Genomic DNA, 11,789 nt, shown 5'->3' with positions numbered 1-11,789 from the left:
TTAGTTCATGACCACAACTTAATTTAAAAAAAAAAATTAAACCCTTAAGACCCTTGTAACCACAAAATCGCGGTTTTTAGATTATTCCCCGACACCCTTATTAATAAAAAATGCTTACTTCAAGCATTATCCTAAGCTACACTTGGACTAGTTACTTCCAGGACCAACGTAGTATTAGCTTCGTTTTAACAATCTTATTAATAAACATGGAATAAGCCCGATTTAACAATGCCAGCCTTACTTCAGAATGACAGCGTGCACGTGTGGCAGCCCCTTTATTAAAAAGTAAAAGAGAGAGTCAGCGAACGAACTGAATGCTGTGTGTGACAGTGACAGACGATATAGACCAGCGGACCTATAACTGTGACAGTATTTTTTGTTGACATTGACTTCACAGCTGATAACTTGCACCGCCATTTTTGTTTGGGAATTTGGAAGTATTGATGGCAATTAATTACTCAGAAAACGCTTCAGTTTCACTTTATATTATCAATGAAATAATCTGAATTGATCTTGTAGGTAAGTACATTTCTAATTTGCGTTACGAACTTATGATATGAAAACACAAATATCATTAATCAAAAATCATTTTATTGATTATTATCATACACAACAAACATAAACGCTATGGCTGATGGTCAAAATATGCATACTTAGTGCGTAGATTATGCTTAGTCAGTCGTTAAACCATGTGGCACCGAGGAGTAAATTTTACACCGAGAGTAGAGTCGCATTATTTTACTTCCTCCTTACTCTATGTTTATTAATACGAAATGTAGCTACTGCAGACTTACAACTTGGAATAAAGTTAATACCGCTCTAGTCTATGTTTATTAATAAGAGTGCGAATGTCTGCTATAAGACCTACCTACCTGCCAAATTTCATGACTGTCAACGGGAAGTACCCTGTAGGTTTCTTGACAGACCGACAGACAGACAGACAGACAACAAAGTGATCCTATAAGGGTTCCATTTTTCCTTTTGATGTACGGAACCCTAAAAATTTACTTTAACTAGCAGTTCAAACAAACTATAGGCACTATAGCTTTATCTAAGTACTTATTTTATTATTTTAAGCCAAAAGTTTCCTCTAAACGAATTATAATTTTCCAGCAAGGATCATTAAGTTAATTTTCTTAATGCGCTTTAACTTTTGAGAGGGACTAACTTTTACAAGTTTTGGCGTGATTTTGGTAAGGGCCCGGACAGACACGACGCGGGACGTGATGAGTCTAATGGGGCTCTAGTAGTTCAAAGCATTTATTTAAAACTAGCTTATGCTCGCGGCTTCGTCCGCGTGGACTACACAAATTTCAAACCCCTATTTCACCCCCTAAGGTTGAATTTTCAAAAATCCTTTCTTAGCGAATGACCTACTTACGCAACGTTATTTGACCTCTAGCGTCAGTCTGATGTTTTATTTGCAATATATCGTGAACTTTTACAAAATGTAGGTTTTTTTTTCGCATTTGTTTCGTGGTATCAATTATCGTATCAGTGATCATCAGTACTAACCCGTCTTCGTTTTTGCTAGCGTTCTGTTTACACCCTGTATTAGTGTGATAAGTAATTTTTTACGTTTTATTATCATTGACATCATGATCTCTATGTGATCGTGTCTACGAGACGTCAACTGCTGGATATGGCATGTAATGTAGGACTCTTGTTGGGATATTCGCACGCCACGGTCCTGCACCGCCTGAATCCAGCGGCTCCCAAAGGCTCGTTTGATTTGTCTGTCCACTTAGTTTCTAGTTATTTGAGGGGTCTGCCGACGCAGCGCTTTCCCGTGTAAGTTTACCATTCCAGCACTTTGGGACCTTACAATCGGTTCTTCGAACTACGTGCTCCGCTCATTGCTACTTCAGCTTCGCAAGCCGTTTAGCTGTCTCGGTACTATTGTTGTCGCACTTGTAATTTCCGCCTTTTGAAACGGAAGTCATCTTGAGTCGATTGTATAAATGCGGGTGGTTTATGGTTTTTAAGCTAGTCTCGTTCCGACTCGAGACTCGACTATTACTTAATTATGCTTTTTGTGTTTAGGTCGCCATTTTGATTGAGTGGTTGCAATAGCAATTGTTGTGCCCTAATCAAGTTAATATTGCAGTTAGGTTATTATAAAAGGTAAAAGTCTCGATAAGCCTCTGCGGGGGTTTATACTATGGATCTCTTCATTTCTTGATAAATGAAAAAAAAAGTTTTACCGTGTTGGTGCCGTTACAGTAAAATCTGGCCCCGACAGACGACAAGTGAGTAGGGCACTTGTCACCTGTCGGGCGCGGATTTTAATCGGATGTTCTAGTGGCAGAACATTTTATATGAAGCTATTCACACTGTAAGTTGTGATAGCCTAGGGGTTAGCACGTCCGCCTCCTAATCGGAGTAATTCGATCCCGGGCACCTCTAACGTTTCGAAGTTAGTTATGTGCGTTTTAAGTAATTAAATATCACTTGCTTTGACGGTGCAGTAAAACATCGTGAGGAACCTGCATGCCTGAGAGTTCTCCATAATATTCTCGAAGGTATGTGAAGTCTGTCAATCCGCAAATAGCCAGCGTGGTAGACTATGGCCAAAACCCATGTCACTTTGAGAGGAGACCCGTGCTCTGTAGTGAGCCGACAATGGGTTGATCACGATGATGATGATTCGCACTTGTCTGAAACCGATTTTGTATCAAAATGTTCTACCACTGGAACATACGATTAAAATCCAGGCCCGACAGTCGACAAGTGGGAACGGGCTGTTACGCGTCGCTATCGTCACGCGTTCTATCTGTCCGGGCTCAAGATACCTATTGTTATTAGGTTAAGTCTAATCTTGTTTATCTAAACTCGGAACTTACTCAGTCACGGCCAAGTCAGACCAGATCAGAGAAAATTTAGAAATTATAAAATTCCAAATTTCCCCTGCCGGGAATCGAACCCGGGACCTCCTACTAATAAGACCACAGCGCTCACAACTGTGCTAGGGAGAACGCCAAGTAAACAGGTTTGTAAGGTATGTAGCAAATAGGTCATCTAAATTTAGAAAACATCAAAAAAGCTTTTGTCAAAAGTTTCCGTTCTTCCATAGCAATATAAAAGTGATAGTCTAGTGGTTAAAACGGCCGCCTCTTATTCGGGAGGTCGGAGGTTCGATTCCGGGCACGCACTCTAACTTTTCGGAGTTATGGGCATTTTAAGAAATAAATAATTAGCATCACTTGCTTAGCGGTGAAGGAAGACATTGCGACGAAACCTGCATGCCAGAGAGTTCTCCATGATGTTCTCAAAGGTGTTAGAAGTCTGCCAATCCACACTTGGCCAGCGTGGTGGACATTGATAATCATCTATGGTGGTGCACGATACCTTGTTTCTATAATATAACCTTACATGCTCAGTAAGTAAGTGGGATGGCGATGGGTTGATCATGATGATGATAAAAAGGTACAAAATAAATAGACTAAAGTTAAAAAGCTTGAAGAGAATACCTATTATATTGTAAACCAGAACTGCAATTTGCAAAACACAATTTAGTCAGCGCTTCTACGGCGGACGCCACGTTATAAAGGGTTAATTTTGAAATTGTTTTTTCAGTTTTTGTCCCCTTTGACACGCTATTAAGATTTCAATTATCCGGTTTTGCTTGTTGTACATTTTTAGGTTTATTTTTAAAGTAAAATGTACACCCTAAAGAGCTTTTTATATCCTATATGTACACCAAACCGTTATACATTACTTAGTCGACGTAGAAACTGCGTAGGTTTAACCTAGTCACTAGGTTATAACCTAAAATAAATAAAATACTTTTTATTCAAGTAAACTTTCACAAATACTTTTGAATCGTCGGATGCATCTACCACTGGTTCGGAATGCCTTTCCTACCGAGAAGAACCAGCAAGAAACTCGGCGGTTGCTCATTTCAAATATTTGATATACAATATTATGCCATGTATAAAAAAAAGTATTTGCAGTCCTGTGCGTTGCTGGAACGAGCTGCAGGTCGAATCCACGCTCTTTTATCATTTAGATAATCTTCAATTTGTGTAATATGCTTTTTTCAGGAGCATACTTTTAGAGATATCAGTATTGATTTTTAGATAACAAAATAAGTCGTGTAAAAGTAATAAGTAGTTTGTCACAAAAATGATGCGTGTAGGTAAATCAATAGCAACAGAGTATTTTGTACATTCACTAATTACTCTCAAGTCACTCTCGCGACGTGAGTAATGCGTCCTCTTCGTGGTACCTCGCGTAACATTGACACCAAACCGTTCTACATTAGTCGACGTAGAAACTGCGTAGGATGAGAGAATAGTGGGTAAAAACTAAGTGCCTATGGGAAAATAAGTTGTGTGTAAATGATAGTTTGTCATAAAAATGCGTAAACGTATTGTAAATCACAGCGACATAGAGTAAATGTACGACAACACTCAGTACACTCTCAACTTCGGCGCAACACGTACAGTGTACACTCCCAGAGGACTCGCGACGTGAGTAATGCGTCCTCTTCAGAACACCCCACGTTACTTGTGTTACCGTCTGGTTATAATACCTATGATGTAATGGAAAAGTTTTATGTTGAGCATTTCTTTATACTCATGTAGGAGTATTTATTGGGTGGAATACTTTTGAATAGAATAGAATAGAATAGAATAATGTTTATTCGAGGTATATAGGTGGTACATGGTGTAGGCAATATCGTCCTGTACAGCAGTGCAACACCTCGAACAGGTAGGCCACTCAGCTTGTGTTGAGACGTCGGGCCCCTCAGACACAAACCTCTAGAGCAAATATCTGAGGTACCAGATGCCCCAACGCTGATTTTCAGTGACCGCCTTTTAAATATTACCTAAACGTCAGTGGCATAGAATATATAAAGTTGGCGAGTAAATGGATAAATAAAATAAAATAAAGTGTTTACAGTTTTTAAATTTAAAGTGATATAAAAGAAGAAATAAGAAATAATACATTGAAATAGATGTTGTAAATTGTAAGAATAGGAAAATTGTACGATAGTTTTTTTTTTTTTTTTTTGTAAGTATAATAAAGAAAAAATAAATGGATTTACTTCTTCTTCCTGCGTCGCTCCCTCAATTTTGAGGATCGTGGCTCCCTTTTGATATAATCTTTGCTACGATGTTTTTCCATTTTCCTCTGTTTCGCGCCGCGTGGATTGCATTGCAGATAGGTGTGTCGACCGCCTCTTTTATTTGGTCTACCCAACGTCGTGGATTTACTTAACACAATTTAATTTTTTTGTGTGATGTAACCACAAATTCACGGTTTTCAGATTTTTCCCCGAACGTCAGCTATAAGACCTACCTACCTGCCAAATTTCATGATTCTAGCTCAACGGGAAGTACCCTGTAGGTTTCTTGACAGACCGACAGACAGACAGACAGACAGACAACAAAGTGATCCTATAAGGGTTCCGTTTTTCCTTTTGAGGTACGGAACCCTAAAAAATATATAGCACACACCCGCGCTAGCCCGGTGCGGGCTAGCGCGGGTGTGCGGGGAATTCCCTCCCCGATTGCCATCTCGACCTGTCGCGTACTATACTTACTTAATATCGGATTTTCTTAAAGGATTACAAATCTTATTTAGGAAGATACATTAAGGAACAAGATTATATAAGCTCCTATTAACATTTTTCTAAGTAAGGTTTCATAATGCAAGCGTAAAGGCTCTGTTTCAGGCGTATTTTCCTTTATCATAAGAATAAAAACCCGCCAAGTGCGTGGCGGGCCACGCGCTGTGTAGGGTTCCGTAGTCACAATCCTCGACAAACAGATATAACTCCTTAACCTGTGAACCCTACTTAGCCATGATAGTTTTCCTTTAAAATTGATTATATATACTACTGCTGTGAATTTTTTCACGTTCCTATATACTACCATTTGGCTGATAGACGGGGGGGGGGGGGGGGGGGGGGGTTGGGGAGGGGACACGACGACGACACTTGACTCTGATAAAAATTAGCACGTTAAAACATCATATTTTACAAACGGATCTAGAAATCGAAAAATGATGCTCCCACACCCACAGTATTTTAAAAAAACCTATTCAACCATACCCCACGCTATGGGGTAGACGAGAAAAAAAATTCATCCCCACGTTATATGTAGGGGAGCTACCCTACAGAATTCTAGCACTAATAGTCTCTGAGATTAACCGAGGATGGACGGACAGACGGACGGACATGGCGAAACTATAAGGGTTGTTTACTACGGAACCCTAAAAACTAGCTTTAACGCTGGAAAAGCCTTGTTTACGCGGCTTTAACTTGTTTGAAAGGAAAATAAACTATTTAAAAGTTAGAAGTTAAAACACGGCGAGGCCTTCGTTAGCATTAAACACAACTAATTTATAAACTATTTGCTACATTTTTTATAACCTCGTACGCAAATTATTTTCATAACATTCTCCGATATAACGACTACAGTAGACCTATTTTGTTTATTTTTAACCGACTTCCAAAAAGGAGGTGGTTCACAATTCAGCCCGTTTTTTTTAATGTATGTACATTGTACATCAATTTTTTCGAGGTTTCTGGCCGATTTGCAAAATTTTTTTTTGATCAACAGAGAATGTTGCCGTGGTGGTCCCATAAACATTTCTGGATCCAACTCCTCAATCCTGATGCTGCAAGGTTACTGCCCACCTAAGTTATCAAGATTCAGGAAGTGTTCATAGTGAATTAATATTGAAGGTACCAAGCAACGCAATTATGCTTAGACTCCAAGTCCCAACTCCTCAACCCTGATGAGGTAGGATACAGCACTCCTAAACTATAGTGGTTCGGGAAGACTTCCAGGAAGTGATCCGCAAGTGATGATGCAATATTATTTTTGGTGACAAGCAACTTCGGATTCCAACTCCTCAATCCTGATGCTGCAAGGTACCTACTGAACTCCTAAGCCGTGGAGATTCGGGAATTTCTGATGACGAATTGATATTTTAGGTATCAAGCAACGAATTCAAGATTATACTCCAAGTCCGAACTCCTCAAATCTCATGATGCATGGTAAAGCACTCCTAAACTAAAGAGATTGAGGAACTGTTCCTGGTGAAACAATATTGTGAATGCCGAGCATAGACTTTGTTATTGAATTCCAAGGCCTCTTCAATCCTGGTGCTGCAAGGTGCAAGGAACTCCTAAGCCGTGTGGATTCGGAAAGTTTTGCTGGTGAATTGATATTTTAGGTACCGAGCAATGACTACTTACACTAAAAAGTTTAAAATAAAAAATAATATTAAAAAAACCGACTTCCAAAACCACTTGTATGTATGTATGAAGTCGGGCGAGCATAATAAAAGAAACTAAAAATCAAAATCAAAAGCCAAAATCAACATACATACACGTGTAGAAACAAAAGTTATTTTTTACTTTGTAGTGGTTTTGGAAGTCGGTTTTTTTTGTATTGCCTATTAAGTTCTAAACATAGCATAGAATTCATTATTCAAATATAGCTTTCCTAATTCGTAGTTTCATGTAATTTCTAGAAAGGCTTCTTTTCCTTTCCCTTTAGATTCCCTTGGATCTAAGAGAGAAATTTCTCGTATACTTAAATGAATGTTCTACATTTCTTGATTGTAAGTTAATTGAGTCTCAGGAAACAATGCCGCTCGTGGAAGACGTAGTCGGTGAGCCGCAATTGTCTACTGTAGTAATAAAATGACGTGATTTTTTTATATAGCGGCAATTTATGTAAGAGAATAATTAAAAAAAAGATCATGATTTTTATGTATTTTTAAAATAATTAATTATTTTTGTCACGCTGTACCAAAAGCGATTAATAACGCCACAAGGCGTAAACGTTTAAATTTTTTAACATAAAAATATTTTCCCGCAGAAATTCTTATATTCCTCTATTTTTATGTTTAAATGTTGAATAAAATCGTCGTTTACGGATTCATCATCATCATCATCATCATCAACCGATAGACGTCCACGGCTGGACCTAGGTCTCTTGTAGGGACTTCCACACGCCACGGTCTTGTCCCGGCAAATCAAAGGCGAGATTGCAGTCAAGGGCTAACTTGTATATGAATTTAAAAAAAAGAGTTCCCACAGGATTCTAAAAAACCTGAATGCACGCAGACTAAACTGCGGTCATCAGCTAGTAAAGACTATGTACTTACTGTTAGGTGGGTTTTGTTTATAGTCTGGTGGGAGGCCGCGGCCGTAGTTAGTTACCACCCTTCCGGCAAAGCCGTGCCGCCAAGCGATTTAGCGTTCCGGTACGATGCCGTGTAGAAACCAAAGGTGTATGGGTTTAATAAAAACTGCCATGTACTCCTTCCAGGTTAGCCCGCTCCCACCTTAGACTGCATCGTTACTTACCATCAGGTGAGATTGCAGTCAAGGGTTAACTTGTATCTTAATAAAAAAAATATAAAAAAATCTGTGCCCGGCCTAGCACCATCATAGCACCCTTTAACATTTTTTTTTTTTTTCAAAAGAATATTAGCCATGTTAAATGACTAATATTCCCCTTTCCTCTCCAACTAAGCATCAAGCTTGTGCTAGGAGTAGGTACGACAATAGTGCAACGGGCGGGGTTTGAACCGTCAACCTTTCGGTTTTCAGTCCACTCCTTTACCTGTTGAGCTATTGAGGCTCTAATTCTCCGAGAGTCTATGGTTTCGGATAGACTCTACACTCTATGGTGACGCTTAGACAATGAATTAGTTCGTTGTTCTGATTTGTAAATTAATTAAATAAGAAACAGTGATTAAAACTAGTTAAAGTATACCTATAAGTGGTTTTCATTGTAACACTACTTAGTTAGTTAGTCGTTATCGGATAAATTTCGGTAAAGTTTTGTTCTGAAATCAAGCTTTTATCTTAAAATGTAGTTGTTGTATACTTGATCACTCCTTCAGGCTACGTAAAGATACCAAAATATTATGTTAGGACGTCTGAGATTCTCTTGTAGCTCCCTAGCTCCCAGATAAATACTTAGGTATTATATGTATTGTATTATTGTGTCAAGATTAACTTTGAAGTTGATGCTTTAATCTAATATGATCTCTCTTTTGTACTTAATATTTCTTAAATATTATATAAAAGGATTGACTGACTGACTGATCTATCAACGCACAGCTACTGGACGGATCGGGCTGAAATTTGGCATTTGACGACCTCCCTGGCGCAGTCGTGAGCGCTGTGGTCTTAATAGTGGGAGGTCCCGGGTTCGATTCCTGGCAGGGGTTTGGAATTTTATAATTTCTAAATTTCTGGTCTGGTCTGGTGGGAGGCTTCGGCCGTGGCTAGTTACTACCCTACCGGCAAAGCCGTACCGCCAAGCGATTTAGCGTTCCGGTACGATGCCGTGTAGAAACCAAAGGGGTACGGGTTTAATAAAAACTGCCATATCCCTTCCAGGTTAGCCCGCTATCATCTTAGACTACATCATCACTTACCATCAGGTGAGATTACAGTCAAGGGCTAACTTGTATCTGAATAAAAATAAAAAATATATAAAAGGATTGACTGACTGACTGATCTATCAACGCACAGCTACTGGACCATTACTGGACGGATCGGGCTGTGGCATACCTACCGATAGCTATAATGACATAGACATGACATCCGCTAAGCAAGGATTTTTGAAAATTGAATCTCTAAAGGGGTAAAAATACGAGTTGGAAATTTGTGTAGTCCACGCGGACGAAGTCGCGGGCATCAGCTAGTATCTTATAAGTTGAAAACCAACGACCGAGAACAAGTGGTCTAACGAAATTATTATAATTTATTCATAGGAAAGATTGTACGCCTCTCGTAACGTCCATTCAATAAAACTGTAGTTTTATTTCATTCAGAATATTATAGGTAGGTACGTTGTGGTTGATTCAATATGAATAGTATTATTTTCAAAACAGTGGAAGTATTATTTTCAAAAAGAAACCGGCCAAGTGCGAGTCGGGCTCGCGCAATGAGGGTTCCGTACTACAGTCGTATTTTTTCGACATTTTGCACGATAATTCAAAAACTATGATGCATAAAAATAAATAAAAATCTGTTTTAGAATGTACAGGTGAAGACCTTTCATATGATACCCCACTTGATATAGTCACTCACTTCGAAAGTTGAAAATACTAATTATTAGTTCATGACCACAATTTAATTTTTTTTGTGTGCTCTAACCTAAATTCACGGTTTTCAGATTTTTCCCCAAATGTCAGCTATAAGATCTACCTACCTGCCAAATTTCATGATTCTAGGTCAACGGGAAGTATCCTGTAGGTTTCTTGACAGACAGACATACAGACAGACCGACAGACAGACAGAAAGACAGACAGACAGACAGTTTAGGAGTGCTGTACCCTACGGCCTGCATCATCAGTGTTGAGGAGTTGGGACTGGGGTCCAAGCATGAAGGCGTTGTTTGGTACCTACAACATTAATTCAATATGAACATTTCCTGAATCTTGATAACTTAGGTGGGCAGTAACCCTGCAGCATCAGGATTGAGGAGTTGGATCCAGAAATTTTTATGGGACCACCACGGAAACATCCTCTGTTGATTAAAAAAAAATTTAGCAAATCGGTCCAGAAACCTCGAAAAAATTGATGTAGGTACATACATTTAAAAAAAACGGGCCGAATTGAGAACCACCTGGAAATCGGTTAAAAATACCTCGCTGCGGTGATCTCGATGAGGTTTTAGAAAGTTGCAGCCATCAGCTAGGGAGTAAAGTAAATTTGTAAACTGCCTCAGAATTTTCATTTCACTTCAGAACCTGCTTGTTTATTTACGTCAATGATGATGATAGATAGGTAATGGAGACTCGAAAAGTGAAAATAGGCAGGGCTTTATTGCTATGGGAGTCTGAAAATTCCAGCAGCTCATACAGCTGAATAATGAAATTATGAATGGCCACAATAACAATAGTCTGCAGGCAGAGAGATGCTGTACATTAGAGGTGGCAATGTCCCGAAAACGCCTCAACTGGATTGAGTTTCTTGCCAACTCTTCTCATTAGAAATTTCTTTCTGAATCGGTGGTAGAATCTTGGCATATCATACTAGCAATAAGAAAAAATCTATCAGAGTACCGACCTAGAACAGGAATCGCTATATTGGAAGAAAAAACTGGTCTGGAACGAGTGAGACTCACTCACAAATGGTTCTGTACCATTGTACAAGATATATCACCATGCACCTACTTACTTTTTAAAAAGAGTCTGTTTTACTACGGATCTCCTTATTTCATCATGTATTTTCTCATTTACAGAAACTCCAAGTCTCTATCTCCGCTGAGCGACTCTGAGCTTTGTTATGACTTATGAGGCCCATAGTAGTACCTGTCTAAGATCCATATCATTACTGGCGCCGTGCTGGCGCCTGACAGTTAGTCATATCTTAGACCACAGATATGTCCAGATTTCCAACTAGCGTGGCCCCCTCAGTCCCTCTCGCTCAAGCAGATTTTCTTACTTGTGAAATGTCATTCCTTCTACACTTCACGTTGTTTGTCAAATACTCACGTACAAATACATTTTGACAAACAAAAAAAAGTGGCCACGGTGATAAGGACAAAACACACTCCAAGGACACAAGGACATTTTGTCACGTTCTAACAAGAGCTTAAATGCATTTAGCTATCTCGCTCTAACAGTAAGTGTCACAAAAGGGCTACTTCTAACAGTCCTTATTCTGAGTCTTAGACTAATTTAAATGTTATGAATATCTATGATGCTCTGTTAGCCAAACCACATCACTGGCCAAAATATTATTTTTATTCATAAAGCGTGAAACAAACTATGGGATGGATCTTAACCCGCGACTGACAGGCCGT

Source organism: Maniola hyperantus, chromosome 22, assembly GCF_902806685.2.
Source record: "Maniola hyperantus chromosome 22, iAphHyp1.2, whole genome shotgun sequence".
In the NCBI taxonomy this organism is placed as follows: Eukaryota; Metazoa; Arthropoda; class Insecta; order Lepidoptera; family Nymphalidae; genus Maniola; species Maniola hyperantus.
The sequence above is the reverse complement of the archived record's forward strand: the minus strand, read 5'-3'. Positions refer to the sequence as shown.